Genomic DNA, 21,185 nt, shown 5'->3' on the forward strand with positions numbered 1-21,185 from the left:
TGGGAGCTCTGCCTTTGAGAGGACTGCTGCATTTGTGATTTTGTCCTGCCCAGGATATACCCATAATGCGCTGAAGACAGCGAAGATGGAAATTTTTGAGCTTTTCCTGGAACAGATAGGGTAGATTGGGAGAAACTATTTCGAATGGTTGGGGAGTCCAGGACAAGGGGGCATAATCTAAAAATTAGAGCCAGGCCTTTCGGGAGTGAAATTAAGAAAACACCTTCTTCACATTAAGGGTGGTAGAAGTTTGAAACTCTTTTCTGCAAATGCCAATTAATGCTAGATCAACTGTTCCTTTTAAACGGAGATTGATAGATTATTGTTAATCAAAGGTATTAAGAGATATGGAGCAAAAGTGGGTATATGGAGTTAGGTCACAGATTAGCCATGATCTCATTGAATGATAGAATAGGTTTGAGGAGCTGAATGGCCTCCTCCTGTTCCTGTGCACCTTGGGATCTATTATTTCCACCTGAGCAGGCAAATGGGGCATCTAACGTCTCATCCTAAAGCTAGTGCCTCTGACAATGCTTCATCCCATCAGTACTGCACTGATATTTCAGTGCTCAAGTCCTGGAGTGGGACTTGAATCTTTAACAGCTTCATTCAGAGGTTAGAGTGCTCCCATCTGCCGCAGAGATGTCTTCTCTTTGAAGGAATGAGGCACTGTGCCATTAGAGTGAGGTTTAGGTGATGAATATTCAGCTGCAAAGGGAAATGGTTGATCCAGTAATACTGGTACCATAAGTCAGGCACACATGACCAATGTTCCCTCTGAGTTGTGCAGGTACATGACTGTACAGCAATCTGGAATATACCACGCAGTGCACACCAAACATTCCCTTTAGGATATGCGCATGTGAGCACTGCAGTCTTAAAGGGACCGCGCAGTGCAACAAATCAGCTGTGCATAACAAAGAAAAAATTATAGGGAACATTGCACGTGACTTTATATGAAACTTGGGCAGATAGCGATTATAGTCTTGAGCCTGAAGTACATAGTGTCATAGTTTCATTTAATCTTCTGTCTTCACTGGGTGGGGATTATTTATAGTTTCTCCATGTCATTACAGTGATTTCAGTTCAGCTAGTTTTACAGATGCCTGTATCACAGTGACACAATCACAGAGCTCCTGAACATGTAACCTAAGAACTTTTTTCTGTCTTTGGTAATAGATTTTATAAGTTCCATGAAGATGAGGGGCTCCTCATCATTTACATTTGCTGCTCCAGTTCACGAGTTAGTTTTTGTGCCAGTTTTGTTTATTCATAGGGAGTAAGTTATATTGTGTCCAGAGACTTGAGTGCAAGGCTTAAGCTGGCATTCCCAGTGTAGTACTGAGGGAGTGCTGTGCTGTCAGAGGTGCGGTCTTTCAGATGAGATGTTAAACCCAAGACCCTGTCTGCCCTCTCGGATGGACGTAAAAGAGCTCACTAGGTTCAAAGAAGGACAGGGGAGTTATTCCTGGTGTCCTGGCCAATATTTCAAGCAGCATCACTAAAAATGGATTATCTGGTCATTAAGTTATTGCTGTTTGTGGGACCTTGTTGTTTGCAAATTGTCTGACATGTTTTCTACATTACAACATTTAGAAGCACGTCATTGGCTGTAAAGCACTTTGGAGCATTCTGAAGTTGTGAAAGGTGCTATATAAATGTACATTTACAGCACACATCAGTGGCTCTTACATAGATCCTTGATCACTAGATGGTGTAGTGTGGTTCCCCTGTGGCTAGCCACCTGAAGAAGCTAAGACTCACGGATTTTGTTACATCAGCAACTATAGTATCATAGAGTCAATACAGCACGGTAGGAGGCCATTCAGCCCATCGAGTCCATGCCGGGTCTCTCTCATTTTTGGCTCCGTCTTAGTGCTTGCTGCTTGTCCATTTGTGCTGCCCTAGAGCTACTGTGATTGAGACACGCATGTGAAATGTATGTATATGTTGAGTGCGTCATGGCGTCACAAGCTGATGACATCACAAGACGGCTTCATCACACACTGGCCGTTCCTATTTGCAGCAGGCGATTGTAAAGTAATATCAGGAGAGTCGCAACCTTGGGCTCCTCTCCTCAGATTCTGGCCTAATTTTCTGAGCAGGTAAACTGCAGCCAGGACTGCTCCAGCACCTCCATGTTACTGGTCACAAAGAGTGTGAGAGACCACAACTTCCTCCTGTAGATGGCAAGGTAGAGATTGGTACCTTGAAACATTGTGAATTCATCTCACCTGCTAATCCATAGCAGATAAAGGAAGAGTTTGCATTTATATAGCCCCCTATCAGACATCCCAAAGGCTTCATATCCAATGATCTCCTTTTGAGTTCAGTGACTGTTGTTACACAGGCAGTTGTGGCAGTCGGTTTGCACAGAGCAGGTGCAATATGTGAAGAATGTTCAGTAATTCTGTTCATGGTGATGAGACAACAGGAGAGCTCCCTACTCCTCTTCAGATAGTGCCATGGGATCTTTCTATGCCCCCCTGAACCACCAGAGCTGGCAGACAAGGCCTTGTCTCAATGTCTCATCCGAAACTCCAAATGATGCAGCGCACTCTCAATATTGCAATGTAGAAATTTCCTCCAATTAAATACTGGGAAGACTGAAGCCATTGTTTTCGGTTCCCGCTCCAAACTCCATTCGTTCCTTAGCTACCAACTCCATCCAGTCTGAGATTAAGTGAGTCTGTTCGCAACCTTGGTGTCACATTTACCTCAGATGAGCTTCTGACCTCATATTCCTGCCATCACTATGAGCGTCTATTTCCACCTCCGTAACATCGCCCGTCTTCACCCCTGTCTCAGCTCGTCTGCTCTAGACCTGATTATTTCTACGCACTCCTGGCTGGTCTCCCGCATTCTGTAAAATTGAGGTCATGCAAAACTCTGCTGCTCATGTCTTGTACCAAGTCCTGTTTCCCCTATCACCCCTATACTCGCTGACCTACACTGCCTCCCTGTCGAGCAATGTCTTGATTTTAAAATTCTCATCCTTGTTTTCATGGCCTCGCCCCTCCCTATCTCTGTAATCTCCTCCAGCCCCACAACCCTCCGAGATATCTGAGCTCCTCTAATTCTGGTCTCTTGAGCATTCTCGATTTTAATCGCTCCACCCTTGATGGCCGTGCCTTCTATTGTCTAGGCCCCAAGCTCTGGAATACCCTCCCTACATCTCTTCGCCTCTCCACCTCGCTTTCCTCCTTTAAGACTGCTTAAAACATACCTCTTTGACTAAGCTTTTGGTCATCGGACCAAATATCTCCTTTTGTGGCTCGGTGTCATACTTTGGTGAGTTGGGATGTTTTATTACATTAAAGGCGTTATATAAATATAAGTTGTTGTTGAAGTGTCAGCCTACAGTCCATACAGTCAGAGCTGTGGAATGCTTTAATTGACTATCCCAAAAGTGGTTGGTTTAAAACCCTGGAAGTGTACAATCAAGCCATGAAGTGATGGGAAATAGCTTCACATCCTGTCTTTCTGCATGTGGCCAGTTTCGATTCTCAATCATCTTGTCCGGATGGTCTGTGGAAGGCAAGGAGGGGAGCACACCTGGAATGGCCAGTCAGTGTACAAACGCCTATTCTTCGGTGTAAGAGCAATATTTGAAAAAAAGGCCTGTGTTTATATGGGGCATTTCATATTCCTTTACATTACTTTTTAAAGTGTAGTCACTGTTGTAATGGAGGAAGCACAGTTGCCAATTTGTACACAGCACAAAAATCCCACAATAATCAAGGTGATAATCTGTTTTTGTGATGTTGAGAGATAAATATTGGCTAGGATGTTAAGGAGAACTCTGCTGTTCTTCAATATAGTGCCATGGGATGTTTCACGACCACCTAAGAGAGCAGACAGGGCCTCAGTTTAACATCTCATCGGTCAGCAAAGACAAAGGTGTTGGGTGAGTGGGAATTGTTACAGGATAAGGATACGAGCAGCAGAGTTCCGGAGGCACTAAAGTTTATGGAGAATGGAAGATGGGAGGCCGGCCAGGAAAGCATTGGAATAGTTGAGTCTGGAGGTGATGGAAACAGGCTGAATATTTTCAGCAGTAGATGGGCTGGGCTAGTCGTGGAGGTGGGTGATGTTACAGGGGTGCAAGTAAGCGGTGGTTGTGGTGGCTTATACGTGACTCCAGTTCAATTTTATGTGGATGAGTCTTAACGCCGTCAAGGCAACTAGGGATAGAAAATAAATGCAGACGTGCCAATGCTTGCCAATCACATTTTTAAAAAGTACCTGCTTTCATTGTGACATGAAAAATAAATCAGTTTCTGGTTTCTTGGGACAAGTCACGTATGAACTAGATTAGAAATTGAAAACTATTTGATAAATATTATATCTTGGTAGAGGCACTCCCAGATTATAATGCACCACAAGAAACCACACATGTTCCACACTAAAAAGTTGTTGACATGATCCCAAAGATAGCAAAAGGGTTGAGTGTATATAACCGATCCCTTTAGAATTCAATTGGTATCATGCTGTGGTTAATCTCTATATTTCCAAACCAGATTGGACTTTTGCAGGTTTATATCCTCTTGCTACATTCCTTCTCTCTCTCTCTCTCTCTCTCTCTCTCTCACCTTCAGTAAACTTATTTTTCTTCCTTTCTTTCTGACCCATACTCACCTTGTACACCATTCCCAGCTGAGAGGCCAGTGAACCATCTCCCAGTCTTTGTAAGGTATCATCCTCAGCTCAGTGGGTATTGGTTGCCGTGGTCCCTATTGTACGACAGTGACTACATTCCAAAAGTACTTCATTGTCTGCGAAGCTCTTTGAGACATCCTGTGGTTGTGAAAGGTGCTATATAAATGCAAGTCTTTTTCAGATTGACTGACTCCTATTTCCCACAATGCCTCAGATTTGAAATTCTCATCCTCATACATACAAACATTACGAGTTAGAGGCAGGAGTAGGCCACTCGGCCCCTCGAGCCTGCTCCGCCATTCAACAAGATCATTCTGATCCTCATTTAAATACCTTCATGGCCTAGCCCCTTCGTAACTCTGTAACGTCATCAAGCCCTACAAATCCTGCTCCTCCCATACCGTCCCTTCCTTTGACTTTGGCCTCTCATGCAGCTCTCCCTCCCTTCTCCCTACCATTGGCGGCCATGCCCAGGCACCCCATTCCGTAAGCCTTTCCTTAAACCGTTCCGCCTCACCTCGCCCTTCTCTTCCTTTATGACCTTTCTTAAAACCGACATCTTTGACCAAGCTTTCGATCGCCCCTCTTAATCTCTGTTTTGGTTCAGTGACCATTTTTTTTGATGTAACACCCGTGGGACGTTATGTGAGGATAAAGGGCCCACAAATTGTTATTGTAGAAGACAGGACCAGCTAATGCTGGCAGAGTCCTTTCCCTGAAGTGCAGTTGAGGCTTTAGCCTTCATGTTCTATCTTCTGGTGAGAGAAACTGTGCTGGGGAGGAAGGCAGAAATGACAGTCATAACAATCACTCTGACAAGAATTCCTCACTTCATCTATCCATGTCCTGCTTTTGTTCCAAGTAAGTTGCACCTTAATTGACCATTTCATTCCCCATTTGTGATGCAATGTTGCTTGTTCACTTGTGCTGTTCTTTGCTGCTTTCTTTTTGATTATATTAATATGAATGTTCATCTGCCATTTTCCATTCTGAAGGAGACCGTTCAAACTGTTGACCTGTCATTTTCTGTCTGTTCCCATTGCCTGATCTCCAGCGTGCTTCCTGTGATTTCTAATTTTCTTTCAGATTTCCTGCATTTCCAGTTTAGCTGCTTCTTTTTGGCTTTACATATGTGTGTGGAAAGGGTTAAACACATTAGCTATGCAGACTTTGAAATAGGTTAGGTGTAAAATTGCTAAGGAGTGTCAATAGCTCGTTGGAACCAAATTCCAAAGTGTTTTCCAACACAATCATTGGCCGAGCCAGTGAAAATAGTCAGAAGCTTATTGAACAAAGCAGGAATGTGTCCCATGCCGGAATGATTGACACTTCTGCTATCTTTTGTGCAATAAACCACTCGCCCAACCAGTTTGCATGCTTATAATATTTGTACCTGTCACGACACACCTGTGAGTTAAGGGAACTATGTCATTGTTAATTGAATGCAGGGTTAATTGGAACCACGTCAGCTGAACAGACAAACACACTTTGGTTGGTGTAACTGATATTGTATTTGAGTTTCTGTACACAATGTATGAGTACATTGGTGATTTTTATTCTTTATAAAGACTGGTTTTGTGATATTGAGAATGCAAACTCATGTTTGAATTTAATTTTGCATTTATTGCACAATGCATGTTTCACTGTCTTCTTCACATCTCCTTCCTTCACATCTCCTTCCCCATCACTGCCTGTGGTGGCAAGGGAGCGCAGGAACTAAACCTGTTTCCCAAAACAAACGAATGCAGTGGATTGCTTTGGAATTTGACACTTGCTTAGTTTCAGCCAGTTTTCTAGTCTCTCTTTGATTCTTTTTGGCTCGCTGCCTTTCTGTTTATTGAACTTCATTCCCCCTTTTTCCCCTGAAACTTGAACCCAATGTGAGTGTAATCTTTAAAAGCACTCCCAGGAGGTGGGGAATAAAATCTCTAGAACTGAAATGCGAGGGTGTAGTGACTCACAGTTAGTTAGGTGTGGTTGTTGTTGTCACTAGTATTTAAAGTACAATCAGGTGGCTGCTCACTTGCTCTGAGCAGTGAGCTCCCCAATGCAAGTAAAGCAGGAAGGTTCCACAATGCCGCATTCAAACCAGGAAGAAACCAGCTGTCCCTTTGGGATTCAGAAGATATCTTTGTAAGTGGCATTGGCAACGGGCATTGGAAAGCTTGTTCAAGCAGACAGGTAGAAACCACGCTCTCTTTCTCCTTATGTTACAGTCGTTTCAAACTTTATTTTGAAACCTTTTCGCATTCTGTATTGAGGAAGCGTTTTACTATTTATTTAGAGAGTTCTGTGAAATCTGGTACAGGATATTCTTCTGTATGCTATTCTCAATCTCGTTAATCCAGTCATATTTGTCTTTGGGGAGACAAATTGCGGATTTCGACCAAGCTAGTCTTTTGTGTCTGTATAGATTTACCAATTAACGGCTGGATATCGCTTTTATTTCAATAGTACTTTTCTGGCTGCACAGACTGTGGAACGTCCTGAAGCTCTGAAAGGAACTTTATAAATTCAACTTCTCTCTTTTGTCAGGGTTCAAAAAAATGGGCAAAAAAGAGCCGGTCGGAATCATTTGAATTGGGGATAAAATGCAATGGGGGGGGGGGGCGGTGGGAAAGACCCAAGTTTGTGCATGCAATTCTTCTATAAATGTGTGATTGAAAAATGCACAATTAACAGTTAACACCCAGTAATTAAATTACGGGAATGCGTAGCTTTACGATGTCCCATTTCCCAGAAAGTAATTTTTATCAATGGATTGTTGGTTCTTGAGATGTTCTTCCTCCTCTCATTAAATAGGGATTTCACCTCCCAAAACAGATATACAGAAAACTTTGATGAAATGAAAAGCCACCTCTTGGGAATACAGAGGAAACTATTGCAGGTTCAACACTTATATATATATTTCTTTCCCCTAGTAGACAAGTTTTGCTGCGATTGGTATTGGATGCTAATCCTTTGTAGCAAAACTGCCTCAAGTTATGGGACAGTTCCAGCACCAACAGACCAAATGGTTAATTTCCCACATCAGAGCCCAGCAAGTGAGTATTGTATTGGCAGGCTTTTCAACCAAGAAGTGCAGAGCAGCCACGCCCAATGCATTCCTTATCTTTGGTTCTCACACACCACAACTTTCCAACAGACATCAGTAGATAGGTATCAGAAGTAAGGATGCTCTGGCCACTGTTCCTGAGGGCTGCTTAGCTGAGTGTGTGCGAACCCAGTAAACGTCTTCCATCTGTGTAGCTCAATATCCACCTGAAGAGTGTTCTAACTCACCGAGGCGTTGCTAAATAAAGATTTCATTCAGAAACAGCTCAACCCTAGCCAAGCAGCTAACTCCTCGGTGTCTGCTAGCCGTGTGTGGAGGAGTGATAATACCGAGCAGAAATTATTCCCCGGAGCCTGTCCACCATCTACAAGGCACAAGTCAGGAGTGTGATGGAATACTCTCTACTTACCTGGATGAGTGTAGCTTCAACAACACTCAAGTAACTTGACGCCATCCAGGACAAAGCAGCCCGCTTGATCGACACCCCATCCACCACCTGAAACATTCATTCTCTCCATCTGCGGCGCACAGTGGCAGCAGTGTGTACCATCTACAAGATGCACGGCATCTACTCACCAAGGCTCCTTAGACAGCACCTTCCAAACCCGTGACTTCTACCACCTTGAAGGACAAAGGCAGCAGATGCATGGGAACACCACTGCCTGCAAGTTCCCCTCCAAGTCACATACCATCCTGATTCCCTGATTTTAATCGCTCCATCATTGATGGCAGTGCCTTCAGTTGCCTAGGCCCTCTGCTCTCTAATTCCCTCCCTAAATCTCTCCGCCTCCCTATCTCGCTTTCCTCTTTCAAGGCACTCCTTAAATCCTGCCTCTTTGACAAAGCTACTGTTCATCTGACCTAATATTTCTGATGCAGCTTGTTTTATAACTCTCCTGTGAAGCGCTTTAGGATATTTTATTACTTTTAAGGTGTTACATAAGTTATTGTCGACTTGGAACTCTAATGCTGTTCCTTCACTGTCGCTGGGTCGAAATTCAGGAACTCCCTCCCTAACGGCGCTGTGGGTGTCCCTACCCCACATGGACTGTCGCGGTTCAAGAAGGCAGCTTACCACCAGCTTCTCGAGGGCAATTACGGATGGGCAATAAATGCTGGCATAGCCAGCGATGCCCACATCCCATGAATGAATTAAAAATGTGAGCCTGTCTGAATTTGACAGGTGTGAGTGGGGACAGTCTCTGTACCTCTTGGCACAGGACTTTGAATGGTTGTACTCTTGCTGCTGGAACTGTGTACATGTGCGAACCCTTGCCTGTGATGCGGAAACAGTTGTCCATACTCAGTATCTGGAGTGGCACGAAAAGAGCAACTGATCACACCCAAGGGCCCTCAGTACCTATAGAACTGAAAGCCGTCAAAGAGAGAAAGAAAAGAAAGGTCATTGACCTGAAACATTAACTCTGTTTCTCTCTCCACAGGTGCTGCCTGACCTGCTGAGTATTTTCAGCAGTTTCTGTTTTTGTTTCAGATTTCCAGATACGCAGTATTTTACTTTTATGTTAGTTAAAAATACTTGGTTTCCATGCTGACAGCTCCTGTCTGTAACAGTCAGTTACAGGTTTTTTCCCAAAAATATACTTAATTCATAAAATTTGTGAAAGTACATTACAGTGCCTCACTACACTTACAATACAGTATACCAGTATATTTACAATATACTTTTCATGTCAAACATACAGCCTGAGGGGTTTTACACTGTTTCAACCCCTCAGCGTACTATGGAGGAAGAAGGGCCTTAGACAGTGACCTTTCTCCTTTGAGTCTTTGTGAAAGCTGTCCCAAACTTTAGTGTGTCCCTCAGCACATAGTCCTGTCAGTCTACAACACTCGAGTCGTGGACAGCTCTTCGCACTGGAAAACCAACAAATTTTGGGCAGACCAAAGAGCGTCGTTCACTGAGTTGATGGTCCTCCAGCAGTTGATGTTTGTCCCGGCGTGCGTCTCTGGGAACAGCCCGCAGGGCACAGAGTCCTGCGTTACGGAGCTGCTCGGGATGAACCTCAACAAAAACCACTGCATCTCTTTCCACACCTTCTTTGCAAAGGCACATTCCAGAAGGAGGTGGGCAGTGAGCTCTTCCTCACAAGAGTTACAGATTTCACCGTGGGAGGAATCATGCTTTTCAGAAATTCTCCCAGGTAGCAGCAGTGGGAATGGGGGTTGGTGAAGTAACACTGTAATGACCCTGCATTCTTTCAGCTCTTATTCCTGTTGTGAACAGTTTTGTTTTCTTCCTAAACTGGGGGAGAAAGAAACCTATATAAATTGAAATGTTTGCTTTCCTTAGGTATGTAATCCCAGAGTGTTGCCATGTTTGAACTGAACACACCAACTTGTCATCCAACTCAGCAAAGGTTCTCCAAACCTGCTCAAGTCCTGGAAAAATGAAGAGTTTTGTGAAGAGTGAAGGTTTAAACAAGCTTATTTACAGACACATGGATGGGATCTGTCTCTGGCTGGACCGGCATTGACTTGTGCATTCTTTGACCAGCTGTTGCACTTTGGATTCTCTGCAGGGTGGTTTGAAGACTCCAGAATTGGCAGGAGCTCACAAGCTATTTTGGGTACCGGCTGCGAGAGTAGTTTCAGCTCTGACGAGCGTGTGGATTGAGGGACGAGGATAAGGGAAGCCTTTTCAGTGGCCAAATGTGGGTGTTTCTTTGGCAGTGTCTTAGCTGGTTGTTGTGCAGTGAGAAGAAGCAATCAGCAAGTATACTGCCGCAGAAATGCTTTGCTATATCGGGCCACACACACACACACACTCTCTCCCTCGGAAACTCACCACTTTCTTCGGTGAAATTGTGCCTTTGATGTGTTTGAATGACTACTAATTTTTTAAAAATGCGTTTCAATAATAACAGGTGGGAAAGGGGGAGGGGAACCGTTCCTAAAGAATAAATACTTCAACAAACAAGAAGTAGTAAAAATTTTAAAGTTTAAATGTTGGTCAATGTACTTTTTGGAGGTTTGGTTTCTTTTAGTAATCTGAGCATATTTGGCCAATTTTTGATGTATGTAGAACTGTGGATAAATGTACCTCACGGAATATACCATTTCTCCTCTCTCCTAGTGTTATCTGATTTCTCTCTCTCTCTCTCTCTCTCTGGGCTTCTTCCCAAGTCTGCACTGTGACTATTAACAATAGGAGGAGGTGTGGGTGACAGGAATGTTCGGAGGTACATCCTGATCCACTCTGCCCTCGGCTTGTTGACAGCACTGCCTGATGATGGAGAGATTCTTTAGATATTGTTGCCAACAGAAACCTTTCCTTTGTCTTGCAAAGGGAGGGAGGGACAGATACCCATGTGCCAGTGGAAGGACAATTGAACCCAAGTGTTTGAACCTGATAAAATGGAGGCCCTCCCAGACCTGCGTTTCTGCATTTCTTGAGCTGTCTATCAGAAGGGGGAAAGAGTGTGTGTATTAATACTGATCATGTGGCATACACTGCCAGTTAGAGTATATTGTTTCAGACCTGAAAGCAATCTGTATGGTAGAGAGAAGACTTTCGTAACCAACTGTTGCAATTAGACACTTCCATTGTGGGTGGGTGTGTGTTTTGCAGACTTGTTGCTATGCTTGCTTTAAGCATGTTGCTTCTGTTTCCATATATTTCAGCATCTGTTTGTTATCCAGTTCCTTTTTTCTAATGTGTGTTTTTTGTTAAATAGTTTGGGGGTTTTTGTTTGGCAGTAAATTGCAGCATTTTGCGATAATTCCCTCTGAAGATGGAAATCGGGGCCCTCCGATGTAAATAGAGCCCGGATTGCCATTTTAGAGAGGAATTGTTTGTAAAGGCTGCTCAGATCAGGGGGGAAAAAACCCCCACCCGAATGTGACAGGACCACATCGGACGTGAGCCCAGCCCGGCCCGAGTCCCTCCAATTTTTCCCACGCCCGATCCGACTCGATCACCGGAATGTTCCCTTTACCCACCTTGTGACTCCCAGTCTTTAGGAAGCTGCAGCAGGAGCGTGATGTCATAGAGACGCTCACTGCGCAGACTCAGAGTTTCCCTCTTTGACGTCCCGGACTCCCAGCTCAGGTAGGTTCTTTTCCTTTTAAACACTTACCTGTAATTCTTGCTGTGTGTGTCCGGCCCGGAGCTGGCCCGACCAGAGCCTGATAGCCAGAACGGAAGAGTGACCCAACCCGAACCCGACACACGTCGTCAGATTCGGGTCGGGTAGCCAGCCTTTAACTGGTTGGAGTCTGTGCAATGCAGGCTTCAGCCAGTTCCACGGGCGAGGGTAGAGAAAAGGCATGGCAAGGATAAATATTGAGTTAGGCAGAGTCCACCTCCGGGGCCCACAAACATAATCCTGGGTCACTGCTGCCCAGGCCCAGGCCCAGGCCGAGTCCACTTACTGGCCGGAGGCCACACCATTCCCAACGGTACCATTTCAGCTTCACCAGCTTTGAAGTAGGCCGAGGCTCCTGCTGCAGGGGAGCAAGGGTCTGCTTTAACATTAAAAGGTGCGGCACGACGATATAAATTTTGTGATGACGCTGGAGGCTTGCTCCGTGTCAAAAAGTTGTCGGTGAAACCTGCCAGGACGCAAGCAGAGGTTTTCTTTTCGGTCGGAACCCTTGTCAGCCAAAAGGAACAGGATTGTGGAGTGTCTGTTGCCCTGGTCCCCACCCCAGCATTGGTTTGGGACCCTGCCCCAACACTAAGCTTAGTCTGGGGCCCATTCTCTCGGGCATTTCCCCTTTTCCCCCCACCACAATTTCCACTCCCTCCCACAGACCTTGACAGCATCCCCGTTGGCTTCAAGCTGCCTTCTGATTTTGGTTGAAGTTAGCCGGGCTTCAAAGCTCCCAGTTTCACCACTCACTTTGGGATTCATACATGTTACAATTCAGATAACCAGGTAGTGAAGGTTAGAACTGGAGCCTAATCTTGATAGAATTACAAACTGCTTTTTACAGAGACACATAGTACAAACACGCACCTCCAATCCAACAACCACAGTTTCAACCTGCTCCTGTATGTGAGCATAGCTGAAGCCCCAGTTAATGCCTATCCCCTGAATACAATTAAATACTCAATTAATATACAATTAGTAGTATCTGACCCACCTGTTACCCTTTGGTCAAAAATACAGAAATCCAAGGCACAGAATTATCGAGACTCTGTACGATTGGACAGAAACTTAATTAGCTCTTGGGTGCCAGCATGAAAATCTGGGCCGAATTTTCAGTTGGTTCCAAAGTGGGGGTGGGCCCAGAATTTCCTGGTGCTGGCCAGCATTCTGGTTTGCTGGCATCGTCCCACCTCTGGGCTGGGTTGGTAAGTCTGTTAATGGGCCTATTAAGGCCCCCAAGGTGGCTGAAGCACAGCCAGTCAAAAGAAGCTGCCTCCCGGTGGTGCAAGTGCTCCAGAATAATTTAAACGCCCCCACCCCCACCATTGCCAGGGAAGAAATGGCCACTATTGTGGGTTTTCTTCCATCTTGAAACACCTTCTCTCTCCCTTGCATCGGCAGGCTGTCGCTCGCTCAGCACTGGAGGGCCTCCTATTGGCCCTCCAGTGTCGGGAGCCCAGCTGCCGTCCTCAAGAGGACAGCGAGCAGGACCTCTGACCATTAATTGGCCATTCCTTGGAAAATCATATCAGGTGACTATTTCCGACACAGTGCGAGGTTGGAACCCATGTTTGATCCTGGTGTCAATCCTGCCCCCTGTGTTTGAAATCAAGCAAGTAACTTGTGAATGAAGATACCGTTGAGCATGGGCTTGAGAATGTGGTGAAAATAAAAAGAGAACCACAATTTTCTAAGCACTTAACTGTTTAATGGGCTGGGATTCTCTTCCTTCTTAGCTGGCCAGGGGCCAGTCAGGCGTTCAGCTTACTTGACAAACAGCTGAAAAAATCTTTCATGCAGCAGTGGAGCCTTCTGATTACTGTATCTCACTCCCTCCCAGTATTGATTCTATTAGGGGTGCTTTCAAAAATAAATTGAGACGGGTGGAAGTAAAGTTAATTAAGGTATTGGCTCCATCAAAGTTGCTGGTGAGTGGGAGTGGCCTCGGTAAATGTCCTTTTATCCTGCTCCCGGTTGGGATTTCCAGAGACAAACTCGCACGTCACTATCCAGCAACCCGAAGGATGATCAAGTCACTCAAAATGTTTCACATTAACTAAAGCTATCAGTGCTTCAGCAACAGTGTCAGTAATCTTCATGGTCAGTACAGACAGCACATTAATTGAAACAAATTAGTCCTGTTAGACATCATGCTATACAAGAGAGTTGAATGAGGGAACAAAAAAGGATGTGCATTTATATAGTGCCTTCATGAGCTCAGCCTGTCCAAAAACACTTTACACTTCATTGGCTGTAGTCACTGTTATCAGAAATGTGGCAGCCAATTTGTGCACAGCAAGCTCCCACAAACAGCACTGTGATAATGACCAGATAATCTGTTTGTGATTTAGATTTAGAGATACAGCACTGAAACAGGCCCTTTGGCCCACCGAGTCTGTGCCGACCATTAACCACCCATTTATACTAATCCTACACTAATCCCATATTACTACCACATCCTCACCTGTCCCTATATTCCCCTACCACCTACCTACACTAGATGTTAAATGAGGATTAAATATTGGTCCGGGACACCAGGGAGAATATCCCAGCTCTTCGAAATAATGCCATAGGAATCCTTGTATTTACCTGAGAGAGCAGACGGGGACTCAGTTTAACATTCCAAAGGAGCAGAAAGAAAAGGAGGTTGTAGGGTGGATTGGTTGAGCTGCTATATGTGGAATGGCCTTTTGTGTTCCAATAAAATCCAGCTATTTTGTAGACAATATTAGCTGTTAAATGGAAATGTGTCTAGAATTCAGTGCAATCATCATTTCATAATGAAAGAATTGCATTTATATAGCTCCTTACCACATTTCAAAGCACTTTGCGTACAACTAATTACTTTGAAGGCATTTAGACAAATAGAGCAGCCGTTTTCTGCATCACAACATCAGTTTTGTTGGTTGAGGAAGGAATGTTGACCAGGACACTGGGCTAACTCCCTACATTTCAAATAGTGCTATGGGATGTTTAATGGTCGACTTGTCCGCTGAAACAGGGAGCTAGGGCTTTGGTAGAGTCTCTTATTCCAAGGACGGCACCTCTGATAATGCAGCACTCCCTCAGCACTGGATTGTCAGCCTAGTTCACGTGCACAAGTCCCAGAAAATGAAGAATTCCATTTGCTCGGCCACAAAGTATATCCAATATTCAAGAGTTTACCAAAAATTGTTACCAAAATTAGTAATGCTCGTCATAAAGCCTAGATGGATGTGAGGAGATCAGCACAAACAAAAGAGGGAAACATTAGAAAACATTAGGACTTCCTCCATGAGAAAAATGCCCTCTTTTATAAAATGTCCTTCAACTATTTGTTTGCCTCCCTAACGCAAAGTGCTTTTGAGCATCGACATGTATTGTATTAAATTGAGTGGAAATAGGGCCCAAGTTTCTTACACAGCCAGTACGCTGCGTTTTCTTTCTTCAAATAAAATACTTATATAAGGAACAGAAGGCATTGTTCACATCGAAACTGCCAAAGCTTAAGACACAATGTGAAACATAAATAGACTAACATTTAACATTCCAAGAATTCCTATTACACTGGAACACAATAAGACCGTAGAGAAATATTATTTGGAATTTGGAATGCTGAACATTTATCTGAAAGTTTAAGGAGCAAATTCAGCTTGTGCTCAGCACAAATCGAGATGACGTTGCTACATGCAAGGGTGTGCTCGAGGTGAAAGGAGAAGGAGCCTGCAAATGCAGCCAGTGACTAACAGTGGAACTAAATAACCTGTATCTGTATGTTGGTGATGACAGTTGAGAGGCTGTACTACTGAAAAAGCACAATAAATCCTTGAGAACATTAGATTGCATCACTTCTAATTGCAACACTAATTGTACGTGACAATACTGCTGTGTTGCAAGGAGCTTGCATTTATATAGCCCCTTTATCATTGAAAGACAGAATGACTTCACTCAAGTGGCAACATGCTCTATGTTTGCCACTAAGTAGGAGCTGAGTTTGTGCATATTCATGGGGCGGACAAACGGTGGGAATGGAAATGCCTGCCCGCCCCCCCCCCCCCCCCCCCCACCACCTACCTCAGGACAATGCATTAAGGGCACCAGTTAATGTCTGAATAAGTGCTCCTATTACCTGCAATGTAATGACCATCCACATGGGAGCAACCTCCTTATTTGGATCCAGGGAGGGCTGCAATACAGAACAAGACCAAACAGGGAAGAAAATTCACAACAAACTAAATGACTAATATAAAAGCAGAATTCTGCGGATGCTGGAAATCTGAAATAAAAACAAAGCGCTGGAAATAGCAGGTCTGGCAGCATCTGTGGAGAGAGAAGCAAAGTTAACGTTTCAGGTCAGTGACCTTTCATCGCAGGCAGTAGGTAGCCAATCAAGGCTGTTTAAAGGTCTATTGGCCCTCCAGTTTCGAGAACCTGCCCTCCATCTTTAATTAGACAGCGAACCTGCCCTCTGGCCACTAATTGGCCAAATCGGGGAAAATCACTGCTGGGTGACCATTCCTCACGCAGTGCGGGGGTTGTGACCCCCATTTGACCCTGACATCATGGTCATAGAGTCATAACAGCACAGAAGGAAGCCATTCGGCCCATTGAGTCCATGTCTCTACAGCAAAACAATCACTTCCATTCCTCAGCTTTATCTCTCTTAAGTTTATTTTCCTCAAGTGCCCATCCAGTTTCCTTTTAAAATCATTCATCGTCTCTGATTCCACCACCCTCGTGGACAGCGAGTACCAGGTCATTACTACTCACTGTGTAAAAAAGTTCTTCCGCACATACCCCTTGCATCTCCTGCCCAGAACCTTAAACCTGTCTCCCCCTTGTACCATCAGCTAACGGGAACAGCTTTTCTTTGCCTACCCTTTATAAACCTGTCATAATCTTGTACACAGATCAAATCTCCCCTCAGTCTCCTTTGCTCTAAAGAGAACAACCCCAGCTTCTCCAACCTAACCTTGTAACTAAAATCCCTCTACCCTGGAACTATTCTGATAAATCTCAACTGCACCCTCTCAGGGACCCTCACATACTTCCTTAAGTGTGGTGACCAGAACTGGATGCAATGTTCCAGTTGGGGCCTAACCAGAGCTTTATAAAGAGCCTGTATAACCTCCTTGCTTTTGTGTTCAATACCTCGATTTATGAAACCCAAGCTCCCATATGCTTTGCTAACAACTTTCTTGATATGGCACCTTCAAAGATCTATGCACATGAACCCCTCGGTCCCGCTGTCCCTGTAAAATCTTCAGAACTGTATCATTTAGTCTGTATTGCCTCACCCTATCCCTTCTGCTAAAATGCATCACTTCACATTTCTCTATATTAAATTCCATCTGCCACTTGTCTGCCCATTCTGCTAGCCTATCTATGTCCTGTTGCAGTTGATTGGTGTCATCCTCACTGTCATGCCTCCAAGCTTGGTATCATCTGCAAATTTTGAGATTCTACTTTGAATTCCAATATCCAAGTCATTTATATATATCAAAAAAAGCAGTGATCCTAGCACTGAACCTTGGGGAACACCACTGTCTATCATCCTCCAGTCTGAAAAACAACCATTTAGCACGACTCACTGTTTTCTGTCCTTAAGTCAATTTCTTATCCAAGCTGATACTGAGTCTCCTATTCCATGAGCCTTAATATTGTTAACCATCCTTTTATGTGGTAATTTGTCAAAGGCTTTCTTAAAATCCATATAGACAACATCCACTGCGTTCCCTTCATCAACCGATACAAAGTAGAGCATAGCTACCCGACAGGACCCGACGACATGTCGGTTCGGGTTGGGTTGCTCTTCTGGGTCCGGCATTCGGGGCCGGGTTGGGCACAGTGGCAGTGCTGCCTTTTGGTCAGGGAGGGAAAGGGTAGCAAGAGTAAGTGTCACTAATTTCAGGTAGTCGGGTCGGGCGTTGGAAAAAACCAAAGGACTCGGGCCTAGGTTGGGTTCGGGTTGGATGTGGTCGGGTCGGGCCAGGGTTGGGTTTAAATTGTATTTTTTTTTAAAATTCATTCATGGGATGTGGGCGTCACTGGCCAGGCCAGCATTTATTGCCCATCCCTAATTGTCCTTGAGAAAGTGGTGGTGAGCTACCTTCTTGAACTGCTGCAATCCATTTGGGGTAGGTATACCCACAGTGCTGTTAGGAAGGGAATGCCAAGATTTTGACCCAGCGACAGTGAAGGAACGGCGATATAGTTCCAAGTCAGGATGGTGTGTGACTTGGAGGGGAACTTGCAGGTGGTGGTTTTCCCATGTATTTGCTGCCCTTGTCCTTCTAGTTGGTAGAGGTCACGGGTTTGAAAGGTGCTGTCTAAGGAGCTTTGGTGCATTGCTGCAGTGCATCTTGTAGATGGTACACACTGCTGCCACTGTGCGTCGGCAGTGGAGGGAGTGAATGTTTGTAGATGGGGTGCCAATCAAGCGGGCTTCTTTGTCCTGGATGGTGTCAAGCTTCTTGAGTGTTGTTGGAGCTGCACCCATCCAGGCAAGTGGAGAGTATTCCATCACACTCCTGACTTGTGCCTTGTAGATGGTGGACAGGCTTTAGGGAGTCAGGAGGTGAGTTACTCGCCTCAGGATTCTTAGCCTCTGACCTGCTCTTGTAGCCACAGTATTTATATGGCTACTCCAGTTCAGTTTCTGGTCAATGGTAGCCCCTAGGACGTTGATAGGGGGATTCAGCGATGGTAATGCCGTTGAATGTCAAGGGGAGATGGTTAGATTCTCTCTTGTTGGAGATGGTCATTACCTGGCACTTGTGTGGCACGAATGTTACTTGCCACTTATCAGCCCAAGCCTGGATATTGTCCAGGTCTTGCTGCATTTCTACATGGAATGCTTCAGTATCTGAGGAGTCACGAATGGTGCTGAACATTGTGCAATCATCAGCAAACATCCCCACTTCTGACCTTATGATTGAAGGAAGGTCATTGATGAAGCAGCTGAAGATGGTTGGGCCGAGGACACTACCCTGAGGAACTCCTGCAGTAATGTACTGGAGCTCAGATGATTGACCTCCAACAACCACAACCATCTTCCTTTGTGCTAGGTATGACTCCAGCTGGCGGAGGGTTTTCCCCCTTTTTCCCATTGACCTCAGTTTTGCTAGGGCTCCTTGATGCCATACTCGGTCAAATGCTGCCTTGATGTCAAGGGCAGTCACTCTCACCTCGTCTCTGTAGTTCAGCTCTTTTGCCCATGTTTGAACCAAGGCTGTAATGAGGTCAGGAGCTGAGTGGCCCTGGCGGAACCCAAACTGAGCGTCACTGAGCAGGTTATTGCTAAGCATGTGCCGATGGCACTGTTTATGACACCTTCCATCACTTTACTGGTGATTGAGAGTAGGCTGATGGGGTGGTAATTGGCCGGGTTGGACTTGTCCTGATTTTTGTATACAGGACATACCTGAGCGAGCCTTTAATACAAAGTACTCATTAAATATTCTAGCTTTCCCCTGCGCCTCTATGCATACATCAGCCTCTTTGTCCCTAATAGGCCCCACCCCACTCTTACTACCCACTTACTATTTAAATGTCAGTTGGAGGTTTTTGGGTTCCCTTTTATGTTAACTGCCATTCTATTCTCATTCTCTCTTTGCCAGTCGTATTTTCCTCTTCATTTTCCCTCTCAGCTTATTGTATTTGGCCTGGTTCTCACTTGAAGAATTCATCTGACCTGCATCATACACCCTTTTTTGTTTCATCATATTCTCTATCTCCTTTGTTATCCAAGGAGCCCTGGCTTTGGTTCCCTTACCTTTCACCCTTGTTGGAAGGTACCTGGTCTGTACCTGAAACATTTCCTCCTTAAAGATCACCCCTTGCTCTGTTCCAGTTTTTCCTGTCAATCTTTGGTCCCATTTTACCCAGGCTAGATCTCCTCTAATCCCAGTGAAGTTAGCCTTCTTCCAATTTAGAAGTTCTACTTTAGATTTTTCCTTGCTCTTCGCCATTGCTAATCTAAACCTTATGATACAATGATCACTCACCCAAATGCCCCCCCACAGACACATGGTCCACTTGGCCCACCTCATTCCCCAGTACCAGTTCCAGCAAAAGACTGCTTACTAGTTGAGCTGAGAATATACTGGTCAAGGAAGTTCTCCTGAACACATTTACTCTCACATTATCCCAATCAATTATTTGGGTAATTGAAGTCCCCCAATATCACCATTCTATAGTTCTTGCACATAGAACATAGAACATTACAGCGCAGTACAGGCCCTTCGGCCCTCGATGTTACATCTCTGTGATTTCCCTGTAAATTTGCTCCTCTATCTCTCTCTCTCACTAATTGGAGGCCTATAGAATACCCCCAGTAGTGTGATCATCCCCTTTTTGCTTCTCAGCTCTAACCAAATGGATTCTGTCTTTGGCCCATCGAGAACATCCTCCCTTTCCAACACGACAATGTCTTCCCTAATAGGTACTGCCACCTCACCTCCCTTTTTTCCTTCCCTATCTTCTCTGAACACTTTTTATCCTTGAATATTAAGTGTTGCAGTCCTCAACGTTTTTAAACCATGTTTCTGATATTGCCACTACATCATATTCCGATTCAAAACCCAAATTCCTGCTCCCTGTTGCTGTTTAGGAGTGGACTGGAACACAGCTGTCATAGCTAACAGCTGATCTGTGTTGTCTCTTTGAAGTCTCTACTTGGGTCTATCCCAGGGGGAAATTGCAGTTAATTGGCTCCTTTCTTTGTTACCTTAATAACCCTCCTGGTTTCCTGAGAATCAGATAAAACAGCAGTAAATAGCCAAGTGTTTTCCCTTATTTGTGTACTTTTTTAAAGAGCATTCTCTTGTTGATCTGTTGGTAACTTATAAAAAGCTTCTCATATTTGCACATCTGCTTTTTCTGCTGCTTGCTGAGCATCTGCTCCATGGAAACTGTCTTCGTCGTCTCTATGGGTCAGGTTCTCTCTCTTGCACCAGTGCAGACATTCTCACTTGCCATCATAATTGGTAGCAGAAAGGTTTGTATTTTTGTATATTTGTAACAAAAAAATCAAAAACACTGAATTCGGTGGAAACAAAAGAAGGCTAAAAAAGAACAAAATCTGGAGTGAAAAAAGGCCATTCAGCCCATCTTGTCCACTCCAATTAGAGTTTATGTTATGAATTCTGTCATGGACTCCCCTCTCCTGCCACCTGCTGATCCATAACCTTAAGGACTCTACCTCCCCTATAAAAATTACTATTAAAATCTCTGTAAACCCTCAATCCCTCGTCTCAACAGATATCAATCCAGTTGCTTTTTAAGAGGTGCCACTTAATCCCAAATCAGCTCCCTTCCCAGGGAGTCTGTTCCACATGTAGGGGGAGAAACCTTTTACTAATCTCTAACCATACTAAAGG

The 21,185-nt window shown here is 44.6% G+C and overlaps 1 long non-coding RNA gene across 1 annotated transcript in view; it reads left to right on the plus strand.

Annotated features, from left to right (window-relative positions):
* LOC137352038 (uncharacterized) overlaps nucleotides 1-21,185 on the plus strand; it is a 91,316-nt gene that overhangs the window by 65,306 nt on the left and 4,825 nt on the right. The gene's annotated exons all lie outside the window — the stretch shown is intronic.

This window comes from Heterodontus francisci, chromosome 37 (assembly GCF_036365525.1).
Source record: "Heterodontus francisci isolate sHetFra1 chromosome 37, sHetFra1.hap1, whole genome shotgun sequence".
Taxonomy (NCBI): Eukaryota; Metazoa; Chordata; class Chondrichthyes; order Heterodontiformes; family Heterodontidae; genus Heterodontus; species Heterodontus francisci.